The sequence below is a fragment of the Pinus tabuliformis genome, chromosome 2_2 (genome assembly GCF_031772625.1).
Source record: "Pinus tabuliformis cultivar Carrire ecotype Pingquan chromosome 2_2, CPIR1, whole genome shotgun sequence".
In the NCBI taxonomy this organism is placed as follows: Eukaryota; Viridiplantae; Streptophyta; class Pinopsida; order Pinales; family Pinaceae; genus Pinus; species Pinus tabuliformis.
Genome location: NC_142300.1, coordinates 630,166,573 through 630,187,656, shown reverse-complemented (window position 1 = coordinate 630,187,656; position 21,084 = coordinate 630,166,573). Strand labels below are relative to the sequence as shown.

At 34.5% G+C, this 21,084-nt stretch overlaps 1 long non-coding RNA gene across 1 annotated transcript in view; it reads left to right on the top strand.

The window, feature by feature from the left end:
• Nucleotides 1-8,890: 8,890 nt before the first annotated feature.
• The window catches only part of LOC149194204 (uncharacterized), a 31,157-nt gene continuing 18,963 nt past the window's right edge, over nt 8,891-21,084 (top strand). Inside the window, exons 1-2 of the long non-coding RNA XR_016255037.1 lie at nt 8,891-9,004; nt 9,166-9,203. This is a non-coding gene — a long non-coding RNA (uncharacterized LOC149194204). The remainder of the gene's footprint in view (nt 9,005-9,165; nt 9,204-21,084) is intronic.

Sequence of the window (21,084 nt, the reverse complement as noted above, 5' to 3'; positions counted from 1 at the left end):
TTTATTAATTGAGTCATGGGATGTATATCAAATGTGAGTTTTGCAGTTCTTATTAATGGTGTCACCTCTCCCTTTTTCTCTAGTCAGCGAGGCCTTTGTCAGGGATGCCCTCTATCTCCCCTATTGTTCCTCTTTTTAGCTAAAATTTTAAGCCAATTGATTCACACAACCATCAGAAGGGGAGATTTCAAATGAATTGAAGTTGCTATAAACATCTTTATTACTCACCTCCTCTTTGTTGATGATATCATTTTGTTTTGTGATGGATCAAGGGGAGACTTATCCAAACTGAAATTAGTTCTGGACTTATTTCTTAAAGCAACTAGGATGAGCATAAACACCCAAAAATCCACTATTGCGCAAAATGGGCTCTCGGGGGCAAAGATCAACATAATCTTATCAATTTTTCCTTTTGAAATTAAACCTATGTTGGAAATCCTAAAATATATGGGTTTTTTCCTAAAGCTTGATTCCTACTAGAAAACTGATTGGAAATGGTTGGTTGCAAAAATTGAAAAGTGAGTTAAGCATTGGATCTATAAGTGGTTATCGAGAGCAGGGTGACTGGTTCTTATAAAATCTGTCTTAATTGCAATTCTAGTATACTGGATCACTCTAACATGGGTTCTGAAAGGAGTTCTTGCTCAGATCATGAAAGTTTGTGGTCGTTTCTTATGGGTGGGTTCAAAGGAAGATGAAGTTATTCCATGGGTTGCCTGGGAGAAAATTGCTCACCCAAAGGATTGGGGAGGGTGGGGAATTAAGGACCTTTCAAACTTTTCATGCTCATTGGCAGAAAAATCTGGGTGACACCTTTTAACTAAGGACAATCTTTGGACATCAGTGATAAAAAGAAAATATATTGATCCAACCGCTTTGGATAACTTGTTGCGCAACTCGGACAAGAATTCCAAAAACTCTTCTATCATTTGGAAGGCCACCATAGATTCGTTTGATCTTATTGTAGAAGGTCTTTCCTGGCATGTTGGGGATGGCACTAGGCTTCGAGTGGGGGTGGATCCCTGGGTGGGTTGTTGTGAAGCCTACACACTTCCAAGGGATTTGAGGGAGTATCTTAGTGCTCGGGGCATTTATTATCTTAATCAAATTGCAAAGGAGGAAAACACTTCTTTTTGGAATCAAGGTTGGAAGTCGGTTGAGGACTTAAATCTTGAACCCCAGTGGGGTGTTGTCTGGCATGCCTATACCAAGGAATTGTAGAGAACAATTGTTGGAATTAGTGATAGGGCAGATGAACTATGGTGGGTTCATGCCCCCAGTGGTATTTATGCTCTAAAGTTTGGTTATAATCTTCAAATGAATAGAAGGGTTGGTGGGGATCAGATGTGGTGGCACAAGCCACTTTGGAAATTAGATTGTCCTGCTAAATCTAGACTTTTCTTCTGGTGCCTACTTGGGACAACTTGTAGAAAAGGAACAAGCACAGGTCAGGATGGTGCAATTTATGTAAAATTATTGAAGAAACTTCCTCACACTCATTCTTAAGCTACCCCTTTACTATAAAAACTTGGTAGACTTTCTTGAATATTTTGGGTATCAGACTCAATTGACATGGTTCTACTCTTGTGGAAGCTTGGCAAAATTGGTGGTTTAATTCAAATGAAGATCATTTAAGGAACATATCCCTGATTTTAAGTATTAGGGGGTTTTACGCAATGCATTATATTAGATATCGTTTTGGGATTCAACTGCGTTAAGTAAGTCATTCACGTATGACCATTTCCATGATAGGTAGTTGTAACTGAGTAATTTCTCATGATTTTTCAGGCACAATACTAGAAATTAGTCGTAACTGACTAATTTCTCATGATTTTTTAGGCACAATACTTGCTAATGTTTTGCAAATGGGGTAGCAAGCTAAGTGGGCTTAATTGTGGGGAAAAATCCACAATTAAGCGCGCTTGAGCCAGAGGCGATCTTGGATGGGTGACCTCCCGTGAAGTCCTAGTTACCGGGTGCAAGCCCCAGAAGTGATGATTGATGCTATGTGATTCATCTCACTAGTTTCAATCACACTTCTTCACCCTTGTGAGCATCACCAGATGCAATGAGTTCTAAGTAAACTATTCAAAAATCATGAGAAATTAGTCAGTTACGACTACCTCTCATGGAAATGGTCATACATGAATGAATTACTTAACGCAGTTGAATCCCAAAATGATATCTAATATAATGCACTGCGTAAAACCCCCTAATACTTAAATTCAAAAAGAGTGAAGGGACCTCTACTTGAATGGTTCATGAGGCACAATACTTGCTAAGGTTTTGCAAATGGGGTAGCAAGCTAAGTGGGCTTGATTGTGGTGAAAACTCCACAGTTAAGCGCGCTTGAGCCAGAGGCGATCTGGGATGGGTGACCTCCCGGGAAGTCCTGGTTACCGGGTGCAAGCCCCATAAGTGATGATTGACGTTATGTGATTCATTTCACTAGTTTCAATCCCACTTCTTCACCCTTGTGAGCATCACCCGACGCAATGAGTGCCAAGTGAATTATTAAAAAATCATGAGAAATTAGTTAGTTATGACTACCTCTCATGGAAATGGTCATACGTGAATGACTTAATGCAGTTGAATCCCAAAATGATATCTAATATAATGCACTATGTAAAACTCCCTAATACTTTAATTCAAAAAGAGTGAAGGGATCTCTACTTGAATGGTTCATGAGGCACAATACTTGCTAAGGTTTTGCAAATGGGGTACCAAGCTAAGTGGGATTGATTGTGGGGAAAACTCCACAATTAAGCGTGCTTGAGCCAGAGGTGATCTTGGATGGGTGAACTCCTAGGGAGTCCTGGTTACCGGGTGCAAGCCCTGGAAGGATGATTGACGCTATGTGATTCATTTCACTAGTTTCAATCCCACTTCTTCACCCTTGTGAGCATCACCTGATGCAATGAGTGCTAAGTAAACTATTCAAAAATCATGAGAAATTAGTCAATTATGACTACCTCTCATAGAAATGGTCATACGTGAATGACTTACTTAACGCATTTGAATCCCAAAATGATATCTAATATAATGCATTGCGTAAAACCCCCTAATACTTAAATTCAAAAAGAGTGAAGGGATCTCTACTTGAATGGTTCATGAGGCACAATACTTGCTAAGGTTTTGCAAATGGGGTAGCAAGCTAAGTGGGCTTGATTGTGGGGAAAACTCCACAGTTAAGCGCACTTGAGCGAGAGGCGATTTAGGATGGGTGACCTCCCAGGAAGTCCTGGTTATCGGGTGCAAGCCCCGGAAGTGATGATTGAGGCTTTGTGATTCATTTCACTAGTTTCAATCCCACTTCTTCACCCTTGTGAGCATCATCGATGTAATGAGTGCTAAGTGAACTATTCAAAAATCATGAGAAATTAGTCAATTACGACTACGTCTCATGAAATGGTCATACATGAATGACTTACTTAACGCAGTTAAATCCCAAAATGATATATAATATAATGCAATGAATAAAACCCCCTAATACTTAAATTCAAAAAGAGTGAAGGGATCTCTACTTGAATGGTTCATGAGGCACAATACTTGCTAAGGTTTTGCAAATGGGGTAGCAAGCTAAGTGGGCTTGATTGTGGGGAAACTCCACAGTTGAGTGCGCTTGAGCTAGAGGCAATCTGGGATGGGTGACCTCCCGGGAAGTCCTAGTTACCGGGTGCAAGCCCCAGAAGTGATGATTGACGCTATGTGATTCATTTCACTAGTTTCAATCCCACTTCTTCACCCTTGTGACACCCGATACAATGAGTGCTAAGTGAATTATTCAAAAATCATGAGAAATTAGTCAGTTATGACTACCTCTCATGGAAATGGCCATACGTGAATGACTTACTTAATGCAACTGAATCCAAAAATGATATCTAATACGCTTGATTATCTGCTAGGGTATATGGTTGGTTCAGAACAAAGGAATTTTTCATGATCAGGTTTTCCCCCTTTCCAACACAGTTGAATCCCAAAATGATATCTAATACCCTTGATTATCTTCTAGGGTATATGGATGGCCCAGAACAAAGGAATTTTCCATGATCAGGTTTTTCCCCCTTTCCAATTGTGGTGCAATATGCCTCCATTTTTGAATTGCTTCCTCAAACCACCCCGTCTCTGATCCAAAGGAATATCCATGAAGAACAAATCAAACCATATGTTCCATGGGACTATTTTGATGGTGCCTCATATGCACAAGATATATGTGGGGCTGGAATTATCATTCATGCTAATGATCATAGATATCTCAAAGCCTCTGTGAGCATCGGTATAGGATCAAACGACTATGCAAAATTACAAACTCTAAAACTCCTTTTGTGTTGGTTAAGACAGCTGGGGATTGACACAGTTCAGATTTTTGGTGACTCTCTGAATGTGATAAATTGGACAAACAATGTGCAACGTTGTCAAAATCTTATTTTAGTTCCTATTTTATAAGAAATTTCATGCTTAAAATACGATTTTGTTGATTTTTCTGTCTGTCACATTTACAGGGAGAGGAATGTTGAAGCGGATTTCCTTTATAAAAAAGGTTTACAATAGGTTATGTACATCTGGCATATAACAAAATCAGTGAATGGGCAGGTCATCGAGACAAATCAACCGCCAAATGGTTAATGGCTCTATCTGATGTGGTTTCGTTTTGCTCTCCCAACCATTGTTTTATGGTTTTACAGGACCAATTTTCAGTTTTATATGTTGTGTTTATATGTTTTTGTTGTATATGTCCTTCAGAATATGATGAATTTTGACAAATTATTTTTTGATATGGACAGGTTGTTTTCTCCGATGCTTGGAGAGACCCGATTATATGGTATCAAACTTATTATATGTTTATTTGTGCTTTTTTGTATTGAGTAAGTGATGTTTTTTCCACTTTTATCAGTATGTTTTGCTTTCACTTTCTGCTTTTTGTGGATTCATAGTCTTGATCATGAATGCTTAACTGCATTTACCTACGTAACTTTTTATCCTTTTTTCCCTTGGAAAAGAAAAATGTACAAAACTTTTATTAAAAGAAAGAAAATGTACTGCATAAATAAAAAACAAGAACAATTGTTACATTTATTTAAATGAGATGGTAATAAGTTTTGGAGTAAATTTATTATTAGTAAAACCAAATAAACTAATATCATTAGTTTCAAAAATGTATTTTAAAAATATTTATGAACCCCATAATACCATGTACACCATTTCAAATGTTCTTATAGAGGATGAAATATTTTTTCTAGAAGACATAGAGTTTGGGATTAAGTGACTCCGAATTGGAAAAGCTAAGGGTATGGAAATCTATCATGTTGGAATTTTAAAATAGGAGGTTCTATCCTCATCTCTCACATACACAAGCTCTTCAATTTGGCAGTGAAGTTAGGCTTCCCTAAGCCTTGGATGATAGCCTCATTGTACCTATCTTTAAAAGTGGGGATAAAAACATTCCCTCTAATTATAGGACCATTATTATTAGTTCCATTTTAGATAATCCATATGAAAATATTTTGGAAAAGAAAATTAGCCTATGGTTGGAAGGCCATGATAAAAGAGGTAAATGTCAAAGATATCATTCAATTGTGGACCACCTTGTTACTCTAAGGATCATTAAAAAGGAGTGTCCAATAGTAAAATCAACCTCCTTTGTTGCTTTTTGGACTTCAAAAAAGCTTTTGACATTGCTCCCAAGACAAACCTTTGGAAGAGGTTGGAAGAGATGAAGGTTCCTCTTGAGTTGAAGGTTGTTGTGACAAGGTTGTATGAGAATGTTATTGCCAAGTTTAGGACCACTAAGGTTTGGTTGGAAGATAGTAATTGCCATATTGGAGTCAATAAAGGGCGTCCCTTATTCCTTGCTCTTTTTGGCATGTACATTGATAATTTAGAATAATGTTGGGAAGAAATGGGTTGTGTTACCCCCACTCTCATTGGTATAATCATCATTCTTCTTCTTAACACTGATGATATTATTATTTTGGCAAGGAATCTTTACAATTTCAGAAAGAAACTCAAAATCCTCCAATATTTCTGTTCGAAGATGGGTATGAATGTTAATACTGAAAAAAAGAAGAAGTCATAATTAAATCTAAAAAGATCACATACAATACTTTCTTATATGACAACAACAACTTGGAGGTAGTTCCTTCATACAAATATCTTGGAATCAATATCGTCACAAGATCAACTAGAATAATATCATTGAAAAAGGGTAATGGAGGATGCAAAGCTTATTATGGACTTGAAAATAACTTTAAGTTAGTAGATCTTTAGATGAGATAAATAAATAAACTCCTCTTTAAGACTTTTTTCACCCTTATTATTTTATATTGATGTGAGGTTTGGAGATGTGGAATCTTTTGAGAGTTATGGAGGAAGATAGAACAAATCCAAATGAAACTTATAACATATAATATTAAGATTAAAGAAACTACACCCCATCCTATCCTCTTCATCAAAAGAGTTCTTTTCACTATTTAAAGCATGGCTATGATTATGTATCTTATGTATAAGACAATGTTAAACAACATGGAAGACATTATGTTTCATAAAATTGCTTTTAACTCTAGCCGAAACCATGTTCAGCTCAAGCGAGGATGGCATAATGATGCCCAAGAAAGAGGAAACTAAGATTATAAGGAGATGATCAATCCAAATCTAGAGAGTCGAAATATCTCTCTATCTTGAATAGTATAAAGAAGAAAATAAGCATCTCCAATAAGAGAATAAAATTTCACAAACTCAATAGTGAATTGTGTATTGTTTAATTCCCAAAACATCATGGGATGAAAAGGTGTATCACTTTTGCGGGGTCAAGAAAATTGAAAATGAAAAACATTTTCTTTTAAATTGTCTAACTAATACCTAAATTAAAATCTAATTTTAAAAATATTAATCATACTATCAATCTAATTCTTTAACTCAACAAAATTATAAAAATCTTTAATCTCAATGTTATTTAAATCTAAAAACCATTTTTTTTAAACATATAAATACAATTTTAAAAATAAGAAATCTTTTATCTTTGTAAAATCCCCTTATTCAAATTTAATGAACATGACCATTATTTTATTATTATTATTTATAAAACATATATATATATATATTTTAATTAAAGTGTTGCCCAACCTTTTAATTGATATATTTTCATATTTACATGCCTAAAAAAATGTTACTTTATGAAAATATTTTTCTTAATTAAAATGTTGACCAACCTTTTAATTGATATATTTTCATGTTTACATACTTACAAAACGAGCTATCTTAACCTAAAGAACATTTTAATTACATATAACATATCATTCTAAACTATTTTTAATCTCATATATTTTTTGCTATTAAAAAACAACTTATTAAAAAAACAATACACAATAAAGTAGAAATAAATAATTCATTTTTTTGGTTGCTAGTTGAGCCGATAGGCTCATTTTACAGCTCATTATGATGTGTAACATTGTTTATCCGCATCAAAATTGAAATTTTGCTCATATCAACCAAAATAAAATCTTAAAAAATTAAATTAAATAACTATATAAAACATCTAAATAATATTACCTCATAAAAAAATTGCAAATAAAAAAATTAGATCTCAAATTGGATCCCTCTAAACTCATATTAAATCCGTATTTAAAATATATCTATACTAGTAAAATACAAAATATACCAATAAAATAAAATATTTTGTGATTTCCTACCATTACTATCAAAGATCTCGAAAATTCAATACTCTATCGCTGAAGGCTTTCTCTATGTTGGTGCTCTTCTCATAGAGTCCATCGCTGAAGGCTCTCTCTATATTGGTGCTCTTCTCATAGAGTTAACTTATATAATATTTAGATGGGTTAATATGTTGATGGTATTTTATTTTATTTAGGTGGGGTTAATATGTTGATGGTACTTTTTTCAAAATGATGATACTGTAAACAGGATTATTTTTTTGTTAATCGTCAGTCCCTTGGATGTACGGGTCATATCAGTTTATTAAAACAGTTTCTATTAATAGGAAATCTGTTGTTTTTTTCCTTTTTGTCCGTGCGATAGATGCTAAAAGGGCTTATTAAAACAGTTTCTATTAATAGAAAATCTTAAAATACGTTGTTTTTTACTTTTCGTGCTTTTCCTAAAATATCTCCGGGTTTTCCGTACACAGACAAAAGCGTATGTCAAATTCCGGTGAAAGCGGAAATTAAATTCCGGTAATATCTCTGTGAAAGTTAAATTCCGGTGATTTCAAATTTTAAATTCCGGTAATATCTCTGTGAAAGTTAAATTCCGGTGATTTCAAATTTGGTGGAGAAATGGTTGTTCGAATGGAATGCCACTTCCTCTGCAATGTCAGAAAAGCAAAAAGCATAACAGTTTGAAAAGAAGAGGATATAAGACATTCTCAGAGCCAACCTACTCTCAATTTCATCTTTGTCTCTGCTCTGTTCTGCTCCGCGTCTTCTGGTTTCTTGTTTTTTGGGTTGATATGTGTTTGTTCCATTGCATGGCCATGCATTTTATTTTTTACAGTCCATTTTTTTATTGTTTTTTTAGTTTTGTTGGGATGGCCATGGTTGCTTTTGGATTAGTTTTTTTACCTTTTTCATAATTTTACAGTGTGCTAGCAATGTTTGCCCGATTTCACTTTGTTGCGGGAGGCAGAGCAGAGATAGATAGGTGAAAATGAAGCCAGTGATATTTGGATTTCTATTAGTCTATCCATTGAAGTGGATGGGCAGGTATTCCTTTGTTTAATCAGCAGTACATATTCAGATTATTTTGGAAGTGGCCTCTTAGATAATGGCTACGCATAGAGGCTCAGTAATTGTTTTATGGTTCGTTTTCTTTTATTATATATCTCTGGCAATTCTTGCTCAATGATTCTTATTTTGTCACTGATATCTAAATCTATGTATTTCATTCTGTGCTAGGTGGTGTTTCTTTTCTCAAACTTTCCAGGGCAGGGTTTATATGGTCTGCAGTGATATTGGGGAAATGAGATGACAAGCCGGAAGATGAAAAATAAGTACGTACATTCTTCGGTTGGCCCTGGAATCACGTAGCGCACGTTCTGTTATAGTCTCCCCATATACAAATGATGTAATTCTGGGATTCTCAAAGTCTTTGCGTTTGCAAATTCTGTCATATTCTCTTCTCTGTTTGTCTACATTCTCTCAATCTATGCAGGTGCAGGTACACATTTTGATTATGTCACTCCAATTTAGGTAAATTCTGCTAACCATGCTCTTAATTTACTTATTGAGAGTTTTATATCAAAATTTAACTTTCTATTTTGTATTTTCTGTGAGGTTGGCTTACGTTCAGACTGAGCGAGAAAGGTACACATTCTGTAATACTCTGTGTAGTTAGGAAATATCTGGCAGGTACGATCCTCTTGTGGGGTAAATTGTTCACGTTCTTAGTCAGAAGTTGGTATTAAAATTTTGTTCATAAAATCTGTTCTTTCATTGAGTACAATGATTTGCTGTGGTGGCAGCTAGAGGGGCTGATTCCTTTTTTCCCTGAGTCTGTTTTATAGTCTGTTTTTGTTAAAATCATAGAAACTTAGTATACCCTACTTGCAGGTGGTTGGTTATACTCTTGGTATTATAGTGACAGCTACAAAACCTTGGTCTCCCATACTGATCCTTCCTTTCTCCATATTTGATTGATAGTAAAAAACTAGATTAATTAACCCATCATAACTCAAAGAAATAAATAAATCTACGTTGAGAGTAATCCATATATGTCGTTTGGGGTTTGGCCTTTCCTCCCATGCAAGTCGAACTCGAGGTTTTTTCAGATTTTTTTCCATGTTCTGATACATTACTTAGCTGATCTAAATAAAATGGTATAGAAGATTAGAGAATGCACTTTGCAATCGATTGATCTGGTTATATATACCTATGGATGACTTAATAACTCCAGTGAACGAGATAAGAAGGATAGTATGCATGGAGGTTATGGACTGCACTTTCTTCCGTAGCTGTTGTGGGTGGATAGGGCTCTGGGAATCGCCCGTGCTGGGGAGCACTTGCAGAAAGGTTTTCTTGGTTGAATAGTTGCTTGTTCTTCAATTGCACAACATTGTTGAAGGAAGATGGTATTACGCCGAGTTCCTTAACCTACCCACGTGCTTAGGACGGTTCGAAATGAAGGATCAAAATGCGGGCAAGCTAGGCGTCGTGTAAAGTTCAAGTTAGTCTCCTCTACTCGTCTTCCTGCTGCCTCATTGAACCATCCCCTAAATTTTTTTTTTAAAACAATTATCAATTTGTCATTTCTGCTTGTAGATTTTCATGACTGATCCCGTGGGTGTATTGAAGTCCTTGTTTCTGTATTCATAATAAATGCACCAGATACTTGTGTGGTATGAAAGTGATGGAGCCCTCATTTAGTGGATTAAAGTTTTAATGCACCAGATACTTGTGTGGTATGAAAGTGGTGGAGCCCTCATTTAGTGGATTAAAGTTTTTCTTTCGAAACATGTTTGTTGGGTATTGAATATCACCATAATCATTGTCAGGATGTCTTTCGAATTATGATTAAGAATGGTGATCATAATTATTGAAGATGATTCTGGTGTAGGGTTTTATTTGGTTGATAAATTTGAGATGGGATGTCTTTAGAATTATGATTAAGAATGGTGATCATAATTATTGAAGATGATTCTGGTGTAGGGTTTTATTTGGTTGATAAATTTGAGATGGGATTGCAAAATTTAACAATGAAGTTTAGTGGATTCTTAGTCAAAAGTTATGGGTGAGGTGAGTTAATAATTAATATTGAAAATATAAATAAATTTTCCCAAATTATATAGTGAAATTGTGGGTTGATCAATTAGCAAAACATCATATCAAAAATGTGTATTTTTTTTGTAGCTTTAAGAAAATTGAATATATATATATATATATATATATATATATATATAATTACCTAATTGATACCTAAATTAAATCTAGGTTTCAAAAAATTAATCATACTATCAATTTAACAAAATTATAAAATTCTTAACATATTTTAGAAAAACATATAAATACAATTTTAAAAATATATTTTTTATATAAATAAAATTTTAAAAATATATTTTTTATAATTTCATAAATTTTAGTAAACATCATCATCATTACTCTATTATTATTTATAAAACATTTATGAAAATATTATTTTCCATTAAAATATTGATAAACTTTTTAATTAATATATACTCTATTATTATTTATAAAACACTTATGAAAATATTATTCTTAATTAAAATGTTGATTAACCTACATTTTCATGTTTACATACTTAGGAAAACGTTGTCTTAACCCAAATAGCATTTAATTGCATGTAACATATCTGTTCCTTCCAAGTTCCCACATACAGCGATGAACAAGCACGTAGAAACTTGAAGGCACCAGATATGATTAAATAAATAAATAACTCGTTGCCTATAAAATAAGCTTTTCGTCCTCTAAAATACCTCCGGGTTCTCCCTACATAGACAAAAGCAGACAAACAGTCAAAGCGGATATCAAATTCCGGTGAAAGCGGAATTTACCGGTAATATCTTTGTGAAAGTTGAATTCCGGTGATTTCAAATTTGTGGAGAAATGGTTGTTCGGATGGAATGCCCACTTCCTCTGCAACGTCGGAAAAGAAAAAAGCATAATCATTTGAAAGGAAGAGGATATCAGACATTCTAAAAGCCAACATACTCTGAATTTTATCTTCTTCTCTGCTCTGCTCTGTTCCGCGTCTTCTGGTTTCCTTTTTTTGGGTTGTTATGTGTTTGCTCCATTGCATGGCCATGCATCTTATTTTTTACGGTCTATTTTCTTTATTGTTTTTTAGCTTTGTTCAGATTGGAATGGTTGCTTTTATATTTATTTTTTTCTTTATCATAATGTTACTGAGTTTTTAGTTTTGTTTGGATTATAATGGTTGCTTTTGGATTTTTTATTTTATTTTTTCATAATTTTATAGTGAGCTTGCAATGTTTGTCGGACTTTAGAGTAGAAATAGATAAGCAAAGATAAAACCAGTGATGTTGGATTTATATTAGGCTACCCAGTGAAGTGGATTGGCAGGTATGCTTTTGTTTTGTTTTAATTTTTAATTGAAAGTGGCTGGTTAGATAATTGGTAGGCATAGGGCGTCACTAATTGTTTGGTAATTCTTGCTCAATGATTCTTATTTCTATCTATTTCAATGTGTGCTAGATGGTGTTTTTTTCCTCAAACTTTCCAAGGCAGGGTATATATGGTCTGCAGTGCAAATGGGGAGATGAGATGACAAACCTGACGATGAAAAATAATTAGGTACATGCTTTGGTTGGTCCTGGAAATATAACACGTTTTGTTATAGTCTCCATATGTACAAATTATGTCATTGCATATACAAATTCTGTTATATTCTTTCTCTGTTTGTTTCTATCCGTCAATCTATACAAGTACACAGGTTTAGACTGGAAAAGGATACAGAAATATGGAGATGCAAAAAAACATTGTTGTTTTTGGGTAAAAGACTACATAAATTTCAATCTTCTTATATTAACTAATTGATTTTTTATTGACTGCTCTTAGAAGACAATTTATGCAATATGTAGAAGATTTTGATTTTTTATTAGCCAACTGTAAGTGGACACAATTTCTATAAAGTGAACTGTAATGTGACCCAAAGTTTCAAAAGTAGACAAAGCCCTGGGATAATATAAATAAAAATGACCAGCATGGTTAAAATCGACCACAAGAATATGTACAATCCTTTTATCTTAATATAAAGAAGCTTTTTAAAAAAAATCTATCCTTTTATCTTAATATAAAGAAGCTTTTTAAAAAAAAATCTATCTAAGTACACATTTTGATTATGTCATTGTGGTTTAGGAAAATTGCTAACCATGCTCTTAATTTATTCATTGAGAGTTTTATATTAAAATTTAACTTTGATATTTTGATGATTATGTATCTATGAGATGGAATAACATTACATTTTATTTATTCTTGATGTTAATATTATTTTTTTTCATTTCTTACCTCAGTGTGTGTCTTTGCCTAGACGATTTTAATTTGTTGCAGGATGTACAACAGAAAATAGATTTGGATTTCTAAGAGGAGGAGTAGGTATGCTTGAGTAGGTATGCTTTAGTGGGAGATAATAGCCTGTATATAGCCTTAAGAATTATTTCATGGTCCTATTCACAGGAGAGGTTCGTCTCATGGTCATATAGCCTTAAAAATGATCTCATGGTCCTATTTCATGGTCTCTATTCATAGAGAGGTTCAACCCTTTTTTTAATTGAATTATTTATTTTTAAATTTCAGAATGAAATTGTAGGCAAGGATATCTTAATGGTGTAAATCTCATTTGCCTTTAATTCTTTTGACAATTGCTTGCTTATTGGTTTTAGCTTGGTCCATGATTTGCAATGTGCTCTGACTTGGTTTGCCATTGAGTAAAAAGATGAGGCCAGAGGCGTCGGTCTTTTAGTTTTCTTTTTAAGAGAGCCCGAGGTATGAGTTATCTTTCATTTATCTCTAATTAGAATGGCCACATTTACATATAATTAGAAATCCGGTTGCACTTTGCAGCATTGAATATTTTTTATATCTCTCCAGTTTCTTAGAAAATGCCGGCGAAGAAGGAAGACTCGGGAGTCGGAGGGGACCACTGACGAGGAATACGAACAGTGTTCTCTTTTGTGGTTGGCGTACGTTCAGTAAATGGTGGTTCGTTCAAGACTTTGCCTGAATGAACACATTCTGTCCTACTGGTTGGCAGGTACGATGCTCATTTGACGTTAAACTGCTCATGTACTGGTCATTTGACGTTAAACTGCTCAAAACTAGAATCAGAACTGTCTCCCACAAATGCTTGCTTTATTTATATTTCATTTCATTGATGGTAAAGAACGGCGATTGTTTGCCCTATTTCACTTTGTTGCGGGAGGCAAAGCAGAGATAGATAGGTGAAAATGAAACCAGTGATTTTTGGATTTTTATTAGGCCACCCATTGAAGGGGATGGGAAGGTATCCCTGGGTTTAATCAGTACATATTCAGATTATTTTGGAAGTGGCTAGGCATAGAGCCTCAGTAGTTGTTTTATGGTTCGTTTTCTTTAATTATCTATCTCTGGCAATTCTTGATTAATGATTCGTATTTTGTCATTGATATCTAAATCTATTTATTTCATTCTATGCTAGGTGGTGTTTCATTTCTCAAACTTTCCAACGCAGGGTTTATAAAAAAAAGTACGTACATTCTTCGGTTGGCCCTGGAATCACGTAGCGCAAGTTTTGTTATAATCTCCATATATACAAATTATGTCATTCTGGGATTCTCATAGTCTTTGCATTTACATTTTCCATCATATTCTCTTCTCTGTTTATCTACATTCTCTCAATATATGCAGGTACACATTCCGCTAGCCATGCTCTTAATTTACTCATTGAGAGTTTTATATCAAAATTTAACTTTAATATTAACATTACATTTTATTTGTACTTTACATCTAGGTTAATATTAGTTTTCATTTTTTCCCTCCGCGTTTGTCTTTGCCTAGGCTATTTTTATTTGGTGCAGGATGCCAGGATGTACAACCGTAGATAGATTTGGATTTCTACGAAGCTAACCGCTCGAGGGGAGGAGTAGGTATGCTTTGGTAGCGGCTAACCAGCCTGCCATAGGGCATTAAATGTTGGGGGAGATGCGCGCTGGATAGCCCGCTAACATGTAAATTCTGCATCTCCCCGGGCATTTAATGTCGTATGGCAGGCTGGTTAGCCGCCACCGGTATGCTTTAGCCTGGTAATAATCGTGTGCATATAGCCTTAAGAATTATTTCATGGTCCTATTCATAGTAGAGATTCAAATTTCAACCCTCTTTGTTTACTGATTTATTTATTTTTAAAATTTAAAATGAAATTACGTGCAAGGAAATCTTAAGGGTGTAAAACTCATTTGCCTTCAATTCCTTTGACAGTGGCTTGCTTATTGGTTTTGGCGTTGTTCGAGATTTGCAATGTGCTCTGCTCTGCAACAGGAAAAGAGGGTTTGCCATTGGGAGGAAGATGAGACCAGAGTCCTCGGTTCTTTAGTTTTCTTTTTAATGTAAAAGCCCCTGGTATGGATTATCTATCATTTATCTCTAATTAGAATGGCCGCATTTACATATAATTAGAAATGTGTTTGCACTCTTCAGTATTGAATGCTTTTTATATCTCTCCAATTTGTCAGAAAATGCGAGCGAAGAGAGACTCAGAGAGGACGACCGATGAGGAATACGATTCTCTCAGTCTTGGTTCGTACAAGACTTTGCGTGAAAGGTACACATTCTGTCATCCTCTGTTTAGGTAGGAACAATCTAGTAGGTATACATTCTTTCATACTCTTTGTAGTAGGTACGATCCTCTTTTGAGGTAAACTGTTCATGTACTTAGTACAAACTTGATACTAAAAGCTGGTCAATAAAATATGTTCTGTCAAAACTAGAATAGAATTGTCTCCTACTAATGTTTTCTTTTTTATAATCATTGATGGTAAAAAACTAGATGATTCGAGTAATTAAGCCATTATAACTCAAATAAATAGATGAATCTAGAGTAACCCATAATTTGAGTAACCCTTAAGTCGTTTGGAGGTTGGTTTTTTTTCCATGCAACTCAAATTCGAGATTCTCTGAGTTTTTTTTGCTGTTTTGATACATTATTTAGTTGATCTTAATAAAAAGGTCATAGAAGATGAGAGGAGACATTTTGTGTTGGACATTAGATAATTTAACGCTCACTATATGTTTAGTGGCATGTGATTAACCATCTCTCAAGGATTCGTTAACTTTAGCTATGCGTCTCTTTACTAGCACTTACGGGTTTTGGAATAACGACAATATGGTGTCAGAACCAGAGGTCTTGAATTCAAATCACACCCGGCTAGTGCTGAGAACATGTGATTAACCATGTTGTTGCGTCTGTTTACTAACATATACAAATGCAATCATTTGTTCTGAGTATATTCTTGTTATATATACCTATGGATCACTTGATAACTCTATGATACTATGCATGGAGATCATGGACTACACTTCCTGTAGTACTTCCTCTAGTAGTTGTTGTGGGTGGATAGGACTCTGGGTAATCACCCGTTTTGGTTTTCTTTATTGAATAGCCCCTTGTTCTTCAATTGCATAAGGTTGTTTAACGAAGACGAGATTACACTGAGTAGGAGGGTGTTTAACGAAGACGATATTACAATGAGTTCCTTAACCTACCCACGTTTTTAGGAGGGTCCAAACTGAAGGATCAAAATGTGGGCAAGCTAGGCTTCGTGTAAAGTTAATGTTAGTCTACTCTGTCCGTTTGGCCCCTGCCTGATTGAACCATCCCCAAATTTTTGTAAAATAGTAATATCAGTTTGTGATTTTACCTTGTAGATTTTGATTGAAATACAAAACTTATCTCTGGATTGATCCGGTGGGTTTATTAAAGTCCTTGTTTCCGTTTCATATTATATGCACCGGATTCTTGTGTACTATGATAGTGGTAGAGTCCTCATATGGTGGCTTGTCGGTTTTATTTGGAAACATGTTTGTTGGGTATTAGATATCATTATGGTTAAAATATTTTTAAAATTGAGATTAAGAATGGTGATTTTAATAATGGAGAAAGAAGATGATGTTGGGGTTTAATTTTGGTGATATATTTAAGTTGAGAATCAAAATTAGGTATGGATCAATAAATTTAGTAATAATGCTTAGTGTAAAAGATATAAGGTGAGATTTAACAATTAAGTCAAGGTCATTAAACATTGAAAGTGTGAATAAAAATACGGGTAAAAAATTTATAAAAATTTATTGAGTTTTTGATATGAGAATATCAAAAACAACAAAAATTATAGGGCAAAGATACTAGTAAATTTTTTGTCAAAGTGTTATAATTATGTATAAATACTTTGTTTTAATTGTTGTAGTATGCTATTGTACTTGGCATAATTTTTAAGGGGTGCATTATTCTTGTTTAATTGTTGTTTCTTTATTGTTTTTTAATCATTCTCTTAAGTTTAATTAGTTATCTAGTCTTCACTCTATTTGACAAGTCTTGGCCACTTCCATCTTTTGTTCTGTGACCTTGCTTTTTACCTTTTTAGGTATTCCTTCCATTTGTTTCTTTGAATTTTATGTATTTGTGGAACATTGCACACAATTTTTTCATTAGCGAGTTTTGTTTCATTGTTCTCCAAGAATTTGCTAGTTTCCTATGGAACTAAATGCTATTTCTTTTGCTTTCTAGTCTGTCATGATGCATTTTCCTTGTCCACATTCTCTAGATTGGATGCAATTCTCTTAGTTTAGGGTTTGTTTCCTCACCTTGATTCTTCAACTCCTCTCAAAATCCTTGGCTCCCCCTGGAACTTTCTTTTGTACACATTTCCCTTATATTTTCACTTTTGTTCATGGAGCTTTTGCTTACCTCTTAGAGGCCTTGTTCCTCTGTTTTGTTTTCTAGGATCTTTGGGTCTCTCTTGTTTACACCTTTGCTTTATTTTGTAGACACCCATGGCTTCTATTACAACATCTAGCACCCTAAGATAAGAGTATTTTTGCATGAGAATTCATGTTCTTCACCATTTTCATAGAGTCCTCCTCATGTTTTCTTGAGATAATAGTGAGAAGTTCCTATTCAAGGAGGTTAAATTTGAATTCTCACCATTAACCTTTTGTTCATAGTTTAAAACCTAGTGTTCTTGTACAATGTCATTGTTGTCCTTTAATTCCCATTTTACTTTGGCTACCTTTATCTCTTGTTTGCAACCCTTGTTCCACCACCATCTTTTATTTCAATCTCCTTCTTTGTTTCATTTTCCTTGGCTTGGAACATGGAACGATGCAGAAGGAGGAGATTGCCCTTGCATCCCACAATTTGAAAAGGAGGATTGGCATGTTAGAAGTTCGAGGTTCCACATGCTTGACTCTAAGGGCACTTTGGGGATTCCCCTTCTTTTTTTTGCTTGGTCTTGGATCTAGAATTTTATTTTATAATTATATCTTCTTGGTCATAAATTATCATTTCATTTTCTTTGCATGGAGTTTGGAGAGACTTACCCTTATATTATGGATGTTTATGACAAACATAGGTGCATAACAAGTCCTTACATATTTGTATATTTTGTTTTATGTGTATTTTCTATTTGGATTATTTACCACTTGCTATAAATTGGATTATCATCCAAGTTCTACCAATCTACCTATCCCTAACTCATTTTCCTAGTTTAATTATTTGTATTTTACAAAAGCAAATCAATGACCTTGAAAGAAACATTATTGCCACTAATCTCACTAGAGAAAATGACTTAATGAACGGATTCTGCTTTGGGATTTTCAGTCAATATGGAGGAATTAGATAAATGACACACTTGTTTTTCTTTCAAGTAGCATATGCAAATCATGTGAAGCATGAAGTGATATCCATTGAAATGTGCAGATTCCAACAACATAGATTAATAAGCCTTCTCTTTTTGCCCCCTCTTTTATTTTTTCTAAGCTTAGCATCATATATTATGTAGTTCAAGCTAGCTCTCAAGCCATCCACCTTCTTTCAGGTGAGATACATAGTTTGTCAACTAAACTATTTGTTAATTTTTTTCTTACCTTGTCCTGATCCCACATCGAGTGCCAAGTTGGTTCATTGTTTTAGTGGTTCTTTGTAGGTCAAATCACCAATTTATGAGCTATATTTAGTCTTCCTTACAGAAGATCGTCCACTCTTTGTTATAGATCTAACCCGAAAATACTATGAGAATAGAAATAAACCCAAGAATAACAAGATCAAAATAGATAGAAATGCTTCTTTATTATCAAAACCCTTAAGGTAGGGTAACACCATGCATTCACTCCTTAAGGAAGGAGAGCACTCCACAAGCCATATGCATGTTCATACAATAATCCTTGACACTTTCTCCATGCAGAGTCTCTAGCCTCTATATAGGCCTCATACATACAATACCATGGATCATTACCATGGTTCCCTCATACCATCAAACTAATACCATGGGCCCATTACATTATTATTAACTACTTGTGGTCCCTTACATGATATGGGTTAACCACCTTATTTATTACTATGGCCCATCCCATTATTACATTATTACCTTGGGTACCTCCCTTGGTACCCCATATTATCCCCCTTAGGTATATAACACTCTTGCCTCCTTTTTTGTATCCTTTCATGGGATAATATTCTTCTCGTCACAATTCTTTTACTCCACCTTTTCAATTATGAATCCTTGATTCCTAACTAGGCCTTTGTCCATCGTTGAATCTTTAGTATCTCTTTAAGTGTCTATAGAGTCTCTCTTGAACCTATGTTGGATCTTTCTTTATTATTTTTGCTCCAAACCCATATTCTCACTTGGCCTTACCCCTATGAATGTTACTTCTTGGCTCTTGACTTCCTCTCTTTATAGAATTTTCACTTTTGCTACAAAATCCCAAGTTGCAACCTTTTCCTCGTCCTTTTATTTTTCTATGTTACTAGTGGTTTAGGCAATGAAGTGACCTAGAAACCTCTTTTTTATAGGCAACATTACATTCTCCAATCAATAGTAATATCCTAGAAACTTATAAAACCTTAGTTTGCAATATTTCGTACATTAAGCCTCTTGTTTTCTCTTATTTTGACTCTTTTATTCTTTTCATTGTTTTCTTTAGCAAGTTCATTGTGGGGTGGAGCAACTTATCATTTTCATAGGACTTCTCTCACATGAGAGGCACTTAGATATAAAGAACTAAACATTTCTAAGTTGGGAAATGGAAAAAGAATTAAGAGATCCTCCTAAGTAATGGTGTAAAATCTTATGTCTCCTTGTGATCTCATAATATATTTGACACCTAAAGTTGAAATGCTCTTATGTCTCAATTCTTGTAAATAATTGACATAACCTACCCATTCACACAATTTGATGATTGGAATTTACACATAATTGGCGAGAACTTACCTCAATTGTTCTAATAGGGTTTTAAGGACATATTATTATTGATGGTGAATGTAGTTACGAATTCTCTTCCTTTCCTGTTGTTCAAGGTCCCCTATCAATTTCTTTCTATATAGTCATGCACCCTTTATTCATGAATGTTATATAGTTGTACTTTCATCATTCTCACATGGTTAATATCTTGGGATCTTATGCAACTTTGGTTTCCCATGCTGCCTCCATTAACTCTTTCTCCCCTCTTTTTTATTTTCCCCTTTGGTTTTCCTTTTCTTGCAATAAGTTTCTCACTTGCATTGTGGTGTACCCTACCCTAATGATCTTTTTACTAAAAGCCTTTCTATATTATATTTCTTTGTCCTTTTTTCATTCATGTCCCTTCAAACAACTCTACCTTACTCTTCCCTTAGAATCATTTTTTTCTTTTCAATATCCCCTTATTTTGGTGTAGTTAGTGTAAACTATTGCATTTCTAGCATTTTCCATTGAAGTTTCTTGCCTTTTCCTTTTATATTTTCTTTTCCATGATTCATTCTTATTTGTTGGCTACAATGGGTTTGTGGTTAATGTGTGCCAAACTATGCTTTAGTTCTTTCCTCTTTTGTTTTGTTTTGTTTTGCCCTCAACACTTCTTTCTCTCCATGCCTCAACCATAAGGCTTCCTACTTTAGCTTCCTTTCTTGGAGTTATCTTGATGCTTCTTGTCACCACCTCTAGTGCCTTGGGGGCAAGCTTTATTCTCCCTTTCACTTCTATTTTTTCCAATGAAAAATCCTTGGTTCTTTTATGTGGAAACTTGGGGGCTTGGTGTTCTCTTGTTTGCTTTGAACTCTTTAATTCCATTTCAGTGTCTCAATTCTCATTTTTGCAACATTTCTTCCTCTTTTTGATGTCACTATGATTGTTTTTGGCTTTCCATCTTCCCATTTTGGTCTCCCAATCCCGTTTTTTCACCTCTCAACTTCCCTTTAGCCTATTATTCCTCCTTTTTGGCCTCTACATATCCTTCTTGGCATTTTGGCCTCCTTTTGAATTTTGTTAGTTTGAACCCTCTTCTACTCTTAATATAATGTTTGTTTAGATACTTGTGGTGTTATACTATATGCCTAGCTTACTATTTGATAAAAATGGAGGGTCATCCT